The sequence below is a fragment of the Sus scrofa genome, chromosome X, assembly GCF_000003025.6.
Source record: "Sus scrofa isolate TJ Tabasco breed Duroc chromosome X, Sscrofa11.1, whole genome shotgun sequence".
NCBI classification, from domain to species: domain Eukaryota; kingdom Metazoa; phylum Chordata; class Mammalia; order Artiodactyla; family Suidae; genus Sus; species Sus scrofa.
The window spans coordinates 4,096,061-4,113,457 of record NC_010461.5 but is presented as its reverse complement, the minus strand read 5'-3'; positions in this window follow the sequence as shown (position 1 = coordinate 4,113,457).

Genomic DNA, 17,397 nt, shown 5'->3' with positions numbered 1-17,397 from the left:
ATTCTCATCTCATCCCAATGTTCACTGCAGCACTATTCACAATAGCCAAGCCATGGAAGCAACCTAAGTGTCCATCAACAGAGCAATGAATAAAGAAGATGTGGTACATCTTCACAGTGGAATACTACTCAGCCATGAAAAGAAGGAAATGATGCCATTTGCCGCAACATGGATGGACCTAGAGATGATCATACTGAGTGAAGTCAGACAAAGATAAATAGCATATGAAGTAACTTACATGTGGAATCTTAAAGTATGATGCAAATGCCTTTATAAAAACAGACTCAAAGATTTTGAAAACAAACCTATGGTTACCTGAGGGGAACTAAGGATGTGCGCAGGGATGGGTTGGGGGTTTGTGATTGGCATATGGACACTGTGGTATCAGGAATGGATGGTCAAAAGGGACCTGCTGTACAGCACAGGGAATTCTGCTCAACATTCTGTGATAATGAACATGGAAATGGATGTGTGTATAAGTCAAACAGTTCATTTGCTGTAGAGCAGAAACGAACATTGTAACATTATACATTGATAACATTGTAACATTACAATGATCACATTGTAAATCAAGTGCACCTACATAGCATGTAAAAAAGGTCTCGTCTCCCACATTGATTCATTGCAGACATACCCATTCAGCACCTATGGACTAATGATGCCAAAAACATCTGCCTGTTAGTTTGAAGGATTTGATTCCTCTCTGCCTTGGCTACTTTTGTGACATGATCCAATGGACGCAACGCTTTTCCCATTTGCTGAATCTGACCTTACCCCACTTCTCAGAGATCTGAGGACCCAGGGACACAAAAAACACGTTGTCATGAAAAGGCATGGTCAGAGGACCAACATGTAGGAAGGAAAAGACAGCCCGGCTCATGGGTACCACATGGAGCACCATCACTCCTTGAAAATTAGGTCACTGAGGATGGACTCAGATATTCTCATACTAAGTGAAGTAAGTCAGAAGAGAAAGACAGATACAAGATACCAGATACGAGATCACTTCTATGTGGAATCTAAAATAGGGCACAAATGAACCTATCTACAGAACAGAAACAGACTCACAGACACAGAGAACAGACTTGTGGTTGCCAAGGGGGAGGGAGTGGGATGGACAGGGAGTTTTGGGGTTAATAGATGCCAACTCTGACCTTTGCAATGGATAAGCAATGAGGTCCTGCTGTACAGCACAAGGAACTATACCCAGTCTCCTGGGTTAGATCATGATAGAAGATAATATGAGAAAAAGAATGTATATATATATATATGTATATATATATATATATATATATATATATATATATATATATATATATATATGACTGGCTCACTCTGCAGCACAGCAGAAATTGACAGAACATTGTAAATCAACTATAATAAATTTTTTTTTAAAAATTAGGTTACTGAGTCTAACTACTTGACACATATTTATTCCAATTAATTTCAATTAGGAGAAACAAGTGTATGTGGGGGTGGAGGCACACAATTACCAAGCAGCTTGTCTGAGACCATTAGACACGATGCTCATGTGTAACTATTAGAGTCGCAAGTAGACAGTAAATGTGTCTTTACAAGAATCAGCGCTCTTGGGGGGGAAGCGATGGTGTGACAAGCCTTAAGTTAAATTTCCATTAAGGATTCTAATCAATCCTGACATGCACATGTGTTTCCAGTGTGCCCCCCCCCCCACTCTTTTGGTTAAGAAAATTAATATTGCCTACAAATTACAGAAACCAACTAAAGCAGCCTCCTTTTCATCTCTTTGATCTTCTCCTGGAATGCTGCACAAAGGAAAGCCAAGGAGGGGGCTGGTGTCCTGAAGGAGACCCGCCCATGAATATTCAGGGAGGATTTGCAGCAGAATCGCCCAGAGGCGACACATTTCTTTTGGACCCTGAAATCTGCCAAGCACGCTGCAAACGAAGGCATGACAACCCTTTTTCCGAGGTTTCTAGACCCGCAGGCCATGAGTAATCCAAAAGGAAACTGGGCCTGTGGGCTCTTGTCCCAGGAAGTGTTTATGACAAAGAAAGGACCATGGCAACCTTTCAAGAGCCCAGGCTTTTTTGGAATGGAAGCACAGGCCAGGAGGAGCAGATGAAGTCAGGGTAACGTGATGGAGGCGACGGGGTGGGAAGTCATTTAGTGTCGCTAGTGATCAGTGAAATTCCTTTGAGAATGTTTTCTTTCAGGAAGGAGGTGAGTAACGGGGATGATTGAATTAAAAAACAAAACAAAACATTTTGCAGTTCCCTTTGTGGCTCAGGTTACGCACCCAACATAGTGTCTGTAAGGATGTGGGTTCCATCCCTGGCCTCCCTCAGTGGGTTAAGGATCTGGTGGTACCACAGGCTGTGGGGTGGATCACAGAGGTGGCTCTGATCCTGTGTGGCTGTGGCTGTGGTGTAGGGCGGCAGCTACAGCTCCGATTCGACCCCTCGCCTGGGAACTTCCATATGCCGTGGGTGAGGCTGTAAAAAGTAAAAACAAACCAAAACAAACTACTTCTCAGAGAGCAATGAAAGGGGAAAAGGGTCATGTGAGCATACAGCGTGAGCTTTATAAAAAAAAAAAAAAAAAACAGGTGCACTTCCTGGGTACCTAGGATGTTTAAAGTGTGGTACCTACATTTTTTCCCAATGTTTACAACTTTCTTGAGCAGTAAATGTTTTTGTTCTCCTTTTGCAGAAAGGGGACCTGAGCTGTCAGGCGTGCTCTCCTTTATCTGCACCACAGACTGGTTCCTAGAACTTCAGAGCTGTGCCTTCTCCACCCAGATGTGGAGAAGCAGGTGCTCCATCACAGAAAAGCTCACCAGGGACCAGGCAGGAAAAGAGGTCTTGGGCAGGCGGAAAGGGATGACATCTGGGGTAGAAAACAGTCCCTCACCAGGAATGCCTACGTATCTCCCACCCTCATGCTGCAAAACGAGCTTGAAAAGGGGGATGCAGATGGGCCACGAACCTTGAGAAACACCACCTTTGAAGAGCACTCCCTGACGCCAACTGCACTGATGAAAGGAGCAATTTTAAAACACTTGCTTTCCAAGGTATGGTGTCATGCAATCAATTTTTATTTCAACACCAATTTATCTCTCTCTAGCACTCTTTGCATCACTAATTGCTAGTGTGGCTTGTGGTATATATTTCCAGGAGCTTTTCAAGGTTTTAGGGGAAGAGAATGAAAAGATTGTGTTGATTTTCCTTTTTCAAAATTTTTTGGGGGCCACCCCACAGCATATGGAGCTTCCGGGCTGGGGCTAAGCTGCACCTGCAGAAACCACTTTTAACCCACTGTGCCGGGCTGGGGATCAAACCTGTGTCCTGGCACTGCAGAGACACCGCCAATCCCATTGCACCACAATGGGAACGCCTCAATTCGTTTTTCTTTCCAGTTCACTCTGGTTATGACAAACGCAAGGACAGCTGCATCCTTTGTGGAGTTTACGTGAGACTGTATCTTTCTTTTCTTTGTAGTTACATTTGATGCTACATCTTTCCTGATGTCTATTTAACAAAAATCTTTGCAGTGTTTATTATTATTATTATTATTTCTTTTTAGGGCTGCACCTGCATCATAAGGAAATTCCCAGGCTAGGGGTCAAATTGGAACTGCAGCTGCCAGCCTATGCCACAGCCACAGAAACAGGGATCTAAGCTGCCTCTGTGGCCTGCACAACAACTCACGGCAACACCAGATCCTTGACCCACTGAGCAAGGCCAGGGATCAAACCTACGTCCTGATGGATACCAGTTGAGTTCGTTACTGCGGAGCCATCACAGGAACTCTTTGCAGTGTTGAATATTTCAGTCTGGTTGTAATACACAGACTCCTCAAAGAGCTACTGAATCTAGGTGCTGAACAGATAGACAGCTGCAAAACCACAAGCAAATGCATACGCTGCTGACATAAATGCATAAATAGGCAAACACTGCAAGAAAATGAATTCACTACAAGTAAATTAAGGATAAAGAATGACAATGACAACAATCACAAAAACCCAGGAGGCTCCAAAGACCTGGGTTTGCCTAATATGGAAGCAGCCAGGGAAAGGTTTCTTTCGCGGTTGAGGAGTTTTGCTTTGTTTCAGTGTCCAGAGAAGTGACTGGAGAAAAAAGCAATGGTGAGTTGAGTGTGTGCTGCAGCGCTGATGGCAGAGAGTTCAGGAGTCCTGATGGCGTGACTGCTGACTTGTGCAATCTCTCCAAGCATGACTCAAGGATGTTGCGTGTTTATTCCAGTACAGCGCTTCTCAAAGTGTGGCCTTGGACCCCTGGAAGCCTCGGAGGTGTTTACAGGGAAGCTGAGAACTCATCTACTCTCATAATATGGGTGTTAGGAAGTTCACGTGTGGTGCAGTGGGGAAAGGATCCAGCTGCAGCAAAGGTTGCCACCGGGAGCAAGGGTTCAATCCTTGGCCTGGGAATTTCCACATGCCGTAAGTGCAGCCAAAAAAAAAAAATATATATATATATATATATATATATATATATATATATATATATATATATTCGTGTATGTGTGTGTGTGTATAAATTTACCTTGTTCACAATTGTACTGATGGGACTTCCATTGTGGCTTAGCAGCTTAAGGACCCAACACAGTGTCTGTGAGGATGTGGGTTTGCTCCCTGGCCTCGCTCAGTGGGTGAAGCATCTGGCATTGCCGCAAGCTGTGGTGCAGGTTGCAGATGCAGCTTGGATCTGGCATTGCAGTGGCTGTGGTGTAGGCTGGCCCCTGCCCCTCTGATTTGACCTCTAACCTGGGCACTTCCATGTGCCGAGGGTTCGTCCATAAAGAACAAAAAAGAAAACAAACAAAAACCGAAGCAGAACAAAGCAGCATTGGCGCCTTAGCCCCGATCAGTGCAAAGATCCCAAACTGTGGGAACAGCCATCCGTACCACACTGTGCAATAAAAAAAAAAGGCCAGTTTCACTTCAGCATGTTGTTGACGAAACTGTAAACACTGCCAATTTTCTTAACTATCTCCTGAGTACGTGTCTTTTTAATATTCTGCGTGATGAAATGGGATGTCTCAGATAGCATTTCTCCTGCGCCATAAAGTTGACTGTCTCCTGGAGAAGAATAGCATGTGCCACTGTTTGAGAAGTGAATTGAAGAGTCGCTCTCATTTTTATTTGATAGAACGACTGACAATCTGTGGCCGTTGAGGCTCGGGTATGTGGCAGATATTTTCTCAAAAAGGAACAAAGTGGACCTGTCATCGCATGGAAAACCAAAACAAACAAACAAACAAACAAACAAACCCGCTATTTGTTGCCCATGATGAATTCAAGATTTCACAAGAAAAATCAGAATTTTGGAGATCTTATCTCTTTCACCATGAACTTGATAGGCTCCCCAAACTTAAATTCGTTCCTCATTCAAGCAATGGTGATGTTAACTAACATGAGTTTTTGATCTTGTGTCATGAGATGTGTGAGTATTTGAAAGGCGTACGTCACTTCGTGAACTGATGTTTTGTCAATGACTCATGCATGACATGACAAAATCACACAGGAAAAAAAAGATGCATTCTAAATGCAAGATTACAAAATGGATTGATAGGCATTCCTTGGCGGTTCAGGAGGTTAAGGAGGGGGTGTTGTCACTGCAGCAACTGGGGTTGCCACAGTGGTGTGAGTTCCATCCCTGGCCTGGGGACTTCCACCTGCCACAGGCTCAGCCCAAAAAAACCCCACCAAAACCCCAACTCTCCTCCCCACTAAAAAACAAATAAACAAACAAAAACCCACCTGACTTCAATGCGACAAAAGAAAAAATTTTCTGGATACAGGTTCAGATTAGCCTTTTAAGGTTCTATCCGTGTTCACTTTTGGAGTAGTAGTGAAGAAAATATACACAATTATTGAATTATCCTCTTTTCCAACAACATATCTGTGGGAGACCTGGCTTTCTTCAGACCCACCAACCAAAAGAAAACACTGCAACAGAATGAGTGTATCAGCCACTTTGAGAATCCAGCTATTATTCAAAGCACATAATGAAAGGACTTGCAAAAATGTTTAAAAAAAAAAGTAATGCCACATTTATCAACTGTCTTTCATTTTGGAAAATACAGCTGTTTTTCCTTTTCTTTTTTTTTTTTTTTTAATTTGTCTTTTCCATTCACACATTGGGAAGAGGAAGAGGGCCATGCTGGAGTTGCCAGCTTGGAAAGGAACAGCCCAACAGTGGGGAGGAAATTGATTTTCTAACAACCACAGTGGATGACTCCTTCTCCAGTTGAACCTCCAGATCACATCCCAGTCCAGACTGACACATCTACGGCAGTCTTATGAAAGAACATGAAGCAAAGGACCCAAAGCCTGGTCCCTGGTCCATAGCAATGGTGAGATAATAAATGGGTGTCAGGAGTTCCTGTGGCTCAGTGGGTTAATAATCCAACTAGCATCCATGAGGATGCAGGTTCGATTCCTGGCCTCACTCAGTTGGTTAAGGATCCAGTGTTGCCATGAGGTGTGGTGTTGGCTGCAGACTTGGCTCAGATCTGGCTTGGCTGTGGCTGTGGCCAGCAGCTGCAGCTCCGATTCGACCCCTAGCCTGGGAACTTCCCTATACTGTGGGTTTGGAATTAAAAAAGCAAAATAAATAACGAAATAAAAAATAAATGGGTGTCATTTCCAGCCCTTAAGTCTGTGGTATGCTGTAGTGCAGCAATACACAACAATGTGTGTGGGGGAGGAGGGTATTTCTGCTTCTATGTCCGTCAGAGTGGGAATGGATGTAACACTCAGAAAGAATTACTGATAGAATTTTTCAGTAATTCAGGTAGAATGACTATCATGATCTGGATGAACTGATGCCTTCAATTGCTCATGATCGAGAGTGTGAACTGCCCCAGATATAGCACATGTTTAAGAATATTTTGCTGAATTACTGAAGAACATACTCAATTTATTTCACAAATGCACAGAAGGCTCTGTGCTAGAGTCAGTGTATGAAAATCAAGGCAACGAGGGTGCATTTTCTGAGCTCATGCCATTTATCATGGGTGGCAGGAGGCAGCCTTGTAAATAATAAGCTCCTGTAATGAAATAGTGCACACACAAAGACACTGCCTGAAGAGGACCTGAAGAAACACAATGTCAGGATGATACCTGGAAGGAAGCAATGAAGCAAACATCACTTTACAGAGACAGAGCGTGCCATCTGAAAAAAATCATTGGGTGTTGGTGGAAGTAACCTGCCCCTTCCCCCAAAGATGTCCACATTCTACTCCTCTGAACTCAGGAACATTGCACAGCAATGACATCTGCAGATTGAATTAGGGTTACGGATCTGACAATATGCAGGGAATCCTGAATCACGCAGTTTGGTCCAATCCCATGACATGTACCCTAACAAGCAGAGGACTGCTTCTAGCTGGAGTGGGAGCGAGGGGGCAGCAGCCAGAGAAATTAGAAGCATAGTGAGTGGTCAGTGTGCTGCTGACGGTCTGAAGCTGGAAGGGATAATATGCACGGAAGGGGCCATATGACATGCAGCATGGCATGGCCACAGGCTGTAAATGGGGCATGCAGTCGTACAGCCAAAGGAGCAGAATCCTGCCAACCACCTGAGAGGGTCTGATGCCAGATGCTCCCTTAGATTCTCCAGAGAAGCTCTCTGGCCATCCATCACCTGGAGTTTAGCCAACCCAGAGCAGAGAAACAGAGTCACCTCACCTTCTAAACTTCTGAAACCTACATACTTAGGAGGTGATACATGTGCAAAGTTTGAAGTTTCGAAGGTTGTGTGTTTTTGCATGTTTGTTTGCTTTTGCTTTTGAGGGCTGCACCTGTGGCATATGGAAGTTCTGGGCTAGGGGTTGAATTGGAGCTGCAGCTGCATGCCAGAGCAACAGCCACAGCAACACTGGATCTGAGTGGAGTCTGCAACCTAAACCTCAGCTTGCGGCAGGAATGGATCCTTAACCCACTGAGAAGGCCAGGGATCAAATCTGTGGGAACTCCCTGTAATAAACTTTTTTAAAATTTTTTATTTTTGTCTTTTTGTCTTTTTGTCTTTCCTAGGGCCACTTCCCGCGGCATATGGAGGTTCCCAGGCTAGGGGTCTAATCGGAGCTGTAGCCACCGGCCTACGCCAGAGCCACAGCAACGCGGGATCCAAGCTGTGTCTGCAGCCTACACCACAGCTCATGGCAATGCCAGATCCTTAACCCACTGAGCAAGGCCAGGGACAGAACCCGCAACCTCATGGTTGCTAGTCGGATTCGTTAACCACTGAGCCACGACGGGAACTCCGACCTCCAGATTTTGAAGCTGGAGGAAGCAGAGGACAGTAATGCCATCAGCCGCAAGAACATGGAGACCTGTGCGCGCTGTGTCTCTTCCCCTTCGGGGAAGGGGAAGTTAATTAATTCTGTTCAGGACATGTTGGGTTTAAAGTATACAGCAAGGGAATTCCCATCATGGCTTAGCGGTCATGAACCCGACCAGTATCCATGAGGACACGGGTTCAATCCCTGGCCTCGTTCCATGGGTTAAGGATCTGGTGTTGCTGTGAGTTGTGGGGTAGGTAGCAGACACGGCTCCTCGGATCTGGCGTGGCTGTGGCTGTGGTGGAGGCTGGCAGCTGCAGCGCCGATTTGACCCCTAGGCTGGGAACTTCCATATGCTGCAGGTGTAGCCGTAAAAAGCAATAAAGACATTAAATAAATAAATAAAGTATATAGCGAGCCATTTATGACCCTGCAAGGGTAACGGTAACAACAAGTGGCAGGCATTGGGGGTCATTTCTAAGACAGAGGCGTTACTGCCAGGAATGCATATAAATTGAGACATGAGAAATTTCCAGGGAAAAATTCAAGGCTGTAGCAAGTGGGATAAAGGGTGAAATGGTAGGAAACAGAGCTCCTTGAACAAAAATGAGTAAAGGCCTGAGCTTAGAGGAGAACTCAGAACGAATGCTTTCCCAGACCCATGAGGTGGGTTTTAAGAAGGAGGAGTTGATTGGCAGGATTATATGGCGTGGAGAACTCTACTAGAATGAACGAAGTGTTCCCATTGTGGCTCAGAGGAAACTCATCTGACTAGCATCCATGAGGACAGAGGTTCTATTCTTGGCCTTGCTCCGTGGGCTAAGGATCCCGCCTTGCCATGAGCTGTGGTGTAGGTTGTAGACGTGGCTCAGATCTGATGTTTCTGTGGCTGTGGTGTAGGCTGGCAGCTGCAGCTCTGTTTTGACTCCTAGCCTGGGAACCTCCATATGCCACAGGTGCAGCCCTAAAAAGACAAAAAAAAAAAAAGTTTAGAATGAACATGAAAGGAGGCCATGCCAGTTGGCAACACAGAGGGTCCTATGAAAGCAGAGCTCCAAGTGGATGGTCCAGGAGGAGCTGTGCTCCAGGGCTGGACAGTGAGCCAGGGCGGCAGCCGTTTAGCCAGCCAGGTGCCCTTCTGTGTTGGATGCAGCAAGGTTTTATGATGCAGCCAAGAATGGGATGAAATGTGTGTGGACCAGGGGAGGAGGCTGATGAGAAGCTTGAGGAGAGGGAAATCTGGTGGAAGAGAAGAGGCTAGAGCTGCAAAAGAAACCTTTGAGTGGGCCAAGATCTGAGAGAAAAGATGGAGCGGAAGAGACCAGCAGAACAGGTGAGGTGTTCCGAGGAGCCTGCCATGACAGACATAAGACGCGAGGGCCTAGAGAAGCTTTGAGATGGAGGGAGAGCAAGCTCAGGGAGTGTTTGCGAGGATGTCTGTGTTCCCAGGTTCTGTAAGAGTCAGAGATGGAGAAGGGGCCGAGGGCTGGAGATGTGAAAAATGGTCAAGGTAAGCACTGCTGCCATGGGAACCAGCTAGATCCTGCAGGAAGGATGCAATATCCAGCAGAGGATGGGCCAAGGATGCAGGGTATCTGTGGATGTGAAAGCGTGTTGAAAAACATGTGTTGGGCTCATGGTCCAGATACTGCAATCACTTTGATACAGTGTGTGTGTGTGTGTGTGTCTGTCTGTCTGTGTCTGTGTGTGTGTGTCTGTGTGTCTTAATTGATCACACCATAACCCTCCAAGGGGGTGGGTGTCTGCACATCCAGGTACCAGGAGAGGAGCTGAGGACAGGGTCACACAACTAGCAGCAGCAGAATCTGAAAAGCAGGTGTGGTTCCTGGTAAGACCAGGCTCTCTGCATCAGCGCCATTCAACGAGGGGTGGAGGGGGAGAGACAGAGGGAGAGATACAGAGGCAGAGAGAGATGGAGAGAGCACTCCCCCAGGGAAGGATGAGGTCTGCAGAAGCACAGGGTAAGAACAAGAGCAAGGAGGATCTTGTCCAGAGCTGGGTGGTGTCTTTACCCAACTCGGTGAAAACCACCCATCAGTCAAGGTACACGGCAGAGGGCAACTTTCCTGGCTGCCTGGCATTCCTGCTCCTTACATCACTGGACTTAGCCCCTCACAGCTATAGCTTCCTTCTTCCCGCACAGCTGCCCTCTCTCCAGCCACATCCAACAGCGGCCAGCAACTCAATCCATGGAAAGCTCTGGCTTAGTACCAGTGTATGTCTCAACGTAAGGCCCCCCCACTGGCCATTCCGGGAGTGATGAGCATCTTACATCAGAAAGGGACCAATTTTCTTTTTCAATTGAGATTTCCAAATACAAGACACTGTGTATAAAACTCACATTTCCTTCAGCTTAACACACCACCTAACACGGAGTCTGGGGTCTCTCTGATTACCAGCTAACGCAGAGGCTCAGGGTGTGACATCTTGTCACACTGTCAAGTGCAGACTGCAGCTCTAACCCTTATGCAGGTGCAGGCTCTGGGCAAGGAACCAGGGTTTCCAAAATCTCAGTTTCCACATCTGGGAAATGGGGAAGAAACAACTCATCATGCTTTTGGAGATATGACGGATTCAATATACATGAGTGTTTTTAGAATACTGCCTGGTACCCAGTAAATAGGCAACAAACATTAGTTAATTAAAAAAAAAAATTATGGCTGCACCTGTGGCATATGGAAGCTCCCAGGCTAGGGATTGAATCTGAGCTGCAGCTACTGGTCTACACCACAGCCACAGCAACTCCAGATCTGAGCTGTGTCTGCGACCTCCACCACAGCTCACAGCAGCAACAGATCCCTAAGCCACTGCGTGTGGCCAAGGATGGAACCCACATCCTCATGGATACCAGTTGGGTTTGTGACGTCTTAATCACAAGGGGGAACTCCAACATTAGCTAATTTTGATTGCAAGCGGGGCTTGTGTTTTTCAGCAAAATCATATACCCTTCTGAGATAACTTCTGTTCAAGAGGCAGTGAATGTTACGGGGGGAGTTCACAGAAATTTCTGGCAATGCAGAGAAAGGAATCCAAGGCACACCAACCACCAGGCGGTCAAAAATGGACCTGTATTTGTGCAGAAAAGGCATCCTGTCTTCTCTCTTGTTCTCTCAGTCTCCCGTTCACCTTTTCTGCTTCTCTATTCCTCTCGTGGGCCCCCCTCCATCCTTTCTCCCCACTGCCTCCCTCTGTCTACCTGTGTTCTCTCTCCCTCATAACGTCAGCCATCGGGTGGCTCCCCTCATCACCCCGGGATCAGACTCCTCCTCATGTCCTCGCTGGAATATTTCCAGCCATGTGCCTCAGCCTCCCACGTCCCCAAGTTCAAATTCTAATGAGAAACTAGACTGGCCCAGCCGGTGCCTTCATATCCAGCCTGACAGATGGCCCATTTCTCATCAGCCTGTAGCTACATCCTTTGGCTATTCCTATGTCGAGCTGTGTGTGTGTGTGTGTGTGTGTGTGTGGGTGTGTGTGTGTGGGGGTGTGTGTGATTACGGGCCCTGAGAAGGGGGTTGCCAATGCAGATATGGCACAGATATGGAATAGCCGTCTTTCCTCTAAGATATACGGGTTGGCACAGATGTCACATCCGCATAGGGGCTCTGGGCAAGCAGGGGGGCTCTAGAAAATGGTGCTAGGTAGGGTGGTTCCCTTAAATCCATGCAGCACACGCCGTCATGCATGGGGTGTACAGCACGTCTGTCCACTTTCCGCCCTGCCGTCATTTATGTGATCATGGAGCATTTTATTTTAAATTTAAAAATTTTTTAAATTTTTAATGATTTTCATTTTTTCCATTACAGTTGTTTACAGTGTTCTGTCAATTTCCACTGTAAAGCAGAGTGACCCAGGCACACATCAATACATCCTTTTTCTCACATTATCCTCCACCATGTTCCATCATAAGTGACTAGAGTTCCCAGTGCTGTACAGCAGGATCTCATTGCCTATCTACTCCAAAAGCAATAGTTTGCATCTATGAATGCCAGACTCCCAGTCCATCCCACTCCCTCCCCCTTCCCCTTGGCAACCACAACACATTACTTTAAAATTTTAAATATAACAAATGAGATTTCAAAGTAATCTTAACTAGGGGCAGGAAGCTTCGAGATAATTCCAGAAGAGAGATCGAATCAAAATTTGAAGTATGGTTTCCACTGAATGTGTATCGCTTTCATACCATCTTAAAGTCTAAAAATTTCAAGGGGAACCAAATTGAAAAGTGAAGCATGGTTATGTCTGGAACTATCTGTATATAAATCTCAAGGAGTAGAGAGAAATTTGTTCAGTTCCCTTCCCCTGCATCTATTCACCTGGACAGAATTTGCTGCTCTCCCATAGTGGCTTAAACTTTCATTCTGTAGAGAAGAAGGACCCCAGGTGGGATTTTTCTACTGTTCCATAGCCAGATGGCTCCCCTCCCCCAGATCTGCACCCCAGATTAGACTTTCTCTGGATCCCAGCTCAGCACATATGATAAGGTGGGTAAAGAAGATGTAAATGGAATGCAAACTCCCTTTGTGTTTCTGGCTCTAAGATACTCTATACTCTCATGCTTTTGAACATGGAGCATTTTCTATGGTGTCTCAGAGTCAGGAAGGAGAAGGAAGGAATAGCCGTCTTTCCTCTAAGATATACGGGTTGGCACAGATGTCACGTCTCAAGACAGAAACCCGTTTGTTGTATCTGCCACTGCTTGAATTCATTTACAATCCTAACATGACTGAAATGTGCCTGGTGACAGGATACCTAAGTTTCTCGCAAAGATGCTGAGCACAGAGGGGAGTGGGAGGGGGCGGGGAAGAAACAGGAGCCTGCCACCTTTGCAGAAGGATGATGTTCCTCCTGCATCCCGGGAAAAAGCCGAACCTTGTAAAAAAGGATGTTTTCCATCTCGGAAGGGAGATTCTGAGGGCATTCTTTCCTTTCCCTCTTAAAACTGCAAAAGCCTAACTCGCTGGAAGAGGGAGAAGCATTTATGCTTTTACAGAATATTGGGAGACAGAGACAGAATATATCCCTTCCCAAGAAAATAAGCTTGAGCCTGATTTGTCTACAGAGTCCCATACTGATTGACTTGCTTCGAGGACAAAACCTTGTACTTTTCTGCCATCCTTTCATTCAGCGGAACCGTGGAGGCTCTGCAAGCCTTAAGGGGGTTCAAGAAAGATGTGGCAGCTGTAGTCTAACTTCTGAGAAGCCTTTTAGCCCCTTCCTTCAAACCTGTCCATGTTCAACCACACAGCACTAATGTTCAGTCCTTCATAATAACATACACAACAGCATCCGCAAATATACACAGACACACGAATTCAGACACACACGTACACATGAGTAAACACACACACACCCGCATGAAGGCATGAGAGAGACAGGAAACAGCTTGCCACTGCTAGAAATAATATTTCACTCTCCTTTCCTTGGCTCTGCTCCGACATTCTGCCTACAATTCCTTCGTGCTTTATCCACCCACCAATAACTGCTTCCCTTAAGTGAGGTACTCGTCCCCCTCATTTCTAAATGGAGACAATAATTACTCCCTCATGGATGGAGTAGGAGACAAAAAAGACAGCAGAAGCAGGGCTGATGGCAGGCTGGAGTGTGAGCCATTAGGGAGGGTAGTACAGGCTGCCTGTGGCATGCCAAGATCTGTTCTGCACTTCTTCCATCATTATAGAACTGTGATCGGAGCACGGAGCGAAGCTGCCAGAGACTCCATTTCCCAGAATCCTTTGTAGCCTGTGTTGGTCATGTGACTGCTTTCTAGGTGATGACACATGAAAGCGGAAAAAAAACAAATTTCACCAAAAGCTCGTGAATCGTCTTGGAAAACAGCATCTTCAGGATGACCAAAAAAACAGGATGGAAGGAGTTTGAACCCCTGAGACATCTTAACCCCCAAACCAGCCACATTCAACATTAGAAGGTCACATTTGACTGGGTTTCTGGTACTCATGCAAAAACCTTTATCCCAACAGATATCTGCACCAGCCAGGGTTCAAGCAAATGGTCAAGCAGCCAGGTTGTTCTGAGTCTCTGCTTCCTTCCTCTTTGTTCCCCATTTTCCCCATCTCTAAACCCCATGTGCTCCAGTGTCTCAGGCTGCCTTCCACCTGTCCTGGAGTCAACAGCTTCCAATTGGCCAGCCCTGGGTGCCCTAGAGCAGGTGAGGACAGCCATGGAGAGCCTGATCCTTCAGAAGATCAGCCAACCTATGAGAGATGCTATCCTTTGCCTAGGGGTCTTCCTTTCTTTTTTCCATCATTCATTCATTCATTCATTCATTTTTTTAAAAATTTAATTTCATTTATTTTTTCCACTGTACAGCATGGGGACCAAGTTACACTTACATGTATACATTTTTTCCCTCCCTCTGTTCTGTTGCGATATAAGCATCTAGACATAGTTCTCAATGCTACACTGCAGGATCTCATTGTAAATCTATTCCAAGAGCAATAGTTTGCATCCGATAACCCCAAGCTCCTGATTCCTCCTACTCTCTCCCTCTCCTCCCGGGGCAGCCACAAGTCTATTCTCCAAGTCCATGATTTTCTTTTCATTCATTCTTTTTTAATTGAATTTTATTTTTTGGTCAGTTTTTAAAAAATTAATGTATACTTGATTTACAATGTTGTACCAATTTCTGCTGCACAGAAAAGTGACCCAGTTATTCATATATATATATATATATATATATATATGTATATATATATATATTCTTACATTAATTTTTTTCCTGTTCTGTCCCACAAGGCTGGATATAACCCCCTGGGCTGTAGAGCAGCACCTCATTGCTTATCCGTTCTAATGTCAGAGTTTGCCTCTACCAACCCCAAACTTCCAGTTCCCTGGGGGTGTTTCTTGATGTCTTTCTCATCTCCCCCTCCATCCACGAAGTCCTCAATGGCCCCCTTCCCTGGAGTTCCACCTGCAGCCCTGCAATCCCGCTTACAATTGGGAACCACCTCCTCTGTGCTAACTTCTGAGCGAACAAACGGGTCCCATCTGGGACGGTTCTGATCCCTGGGTGGGAAGGGGCCAAAGCGTTTGCATCCGTCTCGATGACCTCAGTTCCACTATGATGAGGTCCCGCCCTCATCTCTCACAGCTGCTGTCCTTTAGACCCTGGAGAGGGTTGTGGGGGTTCCACCTGCCTTCTCTGTACACTCCTCTTCCAGGTCTCATGCTCCTGTCTTATGAATTCGTGGACTGATTTCATACTAACCAGTAACTTGTTTATTCTATCACCTCATGGACTTCCTGCTAGGTACCAGTCCCTGAGTCTGGCAGCGGGGGTACCCCACTGGCCAAAACACATGATGTCTTGGTGTGCAGGAAGCTTACATTCCAGCTGGAAGCAGGAGGAGGTTGCAAACCACCACCACCACCAACTGGGTGGTGGTCAGTGCCATGAAGAATGACTGCCCAGTCAGGGAGGGCACTCCCCTCAGGCAGTGGAGTCCAGGGAGGGCTCCCTAATCAGGTGACACTAAAAGAGTGAGTTAGGACCTGGTTCCACCAACCACACATGCTGGGAGGGGGCTCTGGGAGCACTTAGGCAGTCCTAATTTTCTCGGAGTGTCTGGATATGCTGGGAAGAGCAGATGGGCTGGATTCTGGGGCTCGGTCCCCAGTCTGTAGATAGCAAGCAGTGGGTATCAATCCTTTCTCTAGAAGAATTAGGTGCATCTACTACATGGGTTGTTTCTGATTGCCCTGCCCTTTGCTGTGTAGCCTCTATGCCATCTTCTGTGGCTTTCTAAGATGTTCAGGGAAATAATATCTTTCCTTCTTTAACCCAGGGACCGAACCTGCATCCTCATGGATGCTAGTTAGGTTCTTGACCTGCTGAACCACAACAGGAACTCCAAAAATGGTATTTTCTTTTTTTGCTTTTTAGGGCTGCACCTGTGGCCATTCCCACGCTAGGGGTCAAATCGGAGCTGCAGCTGCTGGCCTACGCCATGGCCACAGCAACACAAGATTCAAGCCGCATCTATGACCTACACCACACCTCATGGCAATGCTGGATCCTTAACCCACTGAGTGAGGCCAGGGATCAAACCTGCATCCTTATGGATACTAGTCGGGTTCTTTACTCCTGAGCCACGATCGGAACTCCTGGAAATGATATCTTTTAATAGAAACTTTGCATATATTATTGCAACCTAAGAATTCTCCTGGCTACTGACCTCAATTTCTGAATATAGGTTTTCTTAATTTGCTATACTTGTGGACCCAGGGGTGACTCCTTTCCTCAAAACTTTACTGCTGAACTCTGGAATAGCAAACCTTGGTTCAAATAGCTTCCTTCAAACATGGTCCCCAGAGACAATAATGCAAATTGTTCATGCAGATTCAAATGGAGTCTCTGAAATAAGATGACAGTACCCAGGCCTGGGGTTATTAGCCAGATCATCCAAAAGATTCAAGTAGTTGAAAAATATTTTCTGTGTACTACCCAGTATAAATCAAATATAAACAAATAAAGTCAAATAAAATAAAATAAAATATAAACAATTCAAAACAAATCAAATATAAACAATTCTACAGCCAACTCAGAGACACCCTGCAATTGCAGTTGAGAAGCAGGACCCCAGGGTATATGCAAAATCTTGACAACGGTCCTGATCCCACAGGGGGCAACATCCTTCCGTTTCCATCATTTTCCCCATCTGGTCCATCCCCAGACCCTATCGACTCCATCTCCCAAAGAACTCACGGCTCTGTCTAATTTGCACATTCTCCAAAGCTATGCACAAGGCCAGGCCACCATCAGCTCTCATCTAGACGATGGGAAGAGCCATCAAAATGGGGAACCTCAGCCCCACCCCTGTACACACACGCCCTCCTCTACTCTCCTCTGCAAGGCGTCGAGAATGGGCTTTGATGTAGGATCAGCCCTCTCCCCTGATGAAAGTCCTCAATGGTTTCTCGGTGACTTTAGATGACGGGCCAATCCCTCAGTGGGACTTTCTGACACTGTGGTCCCTGCCTCTCCTCCACCTGTAGCCCCATTTTCCCTACCTGTCTGAGCTACGTTCATGAACCTGATGTGCTCTGTGATGGTTAATTTTACCTATC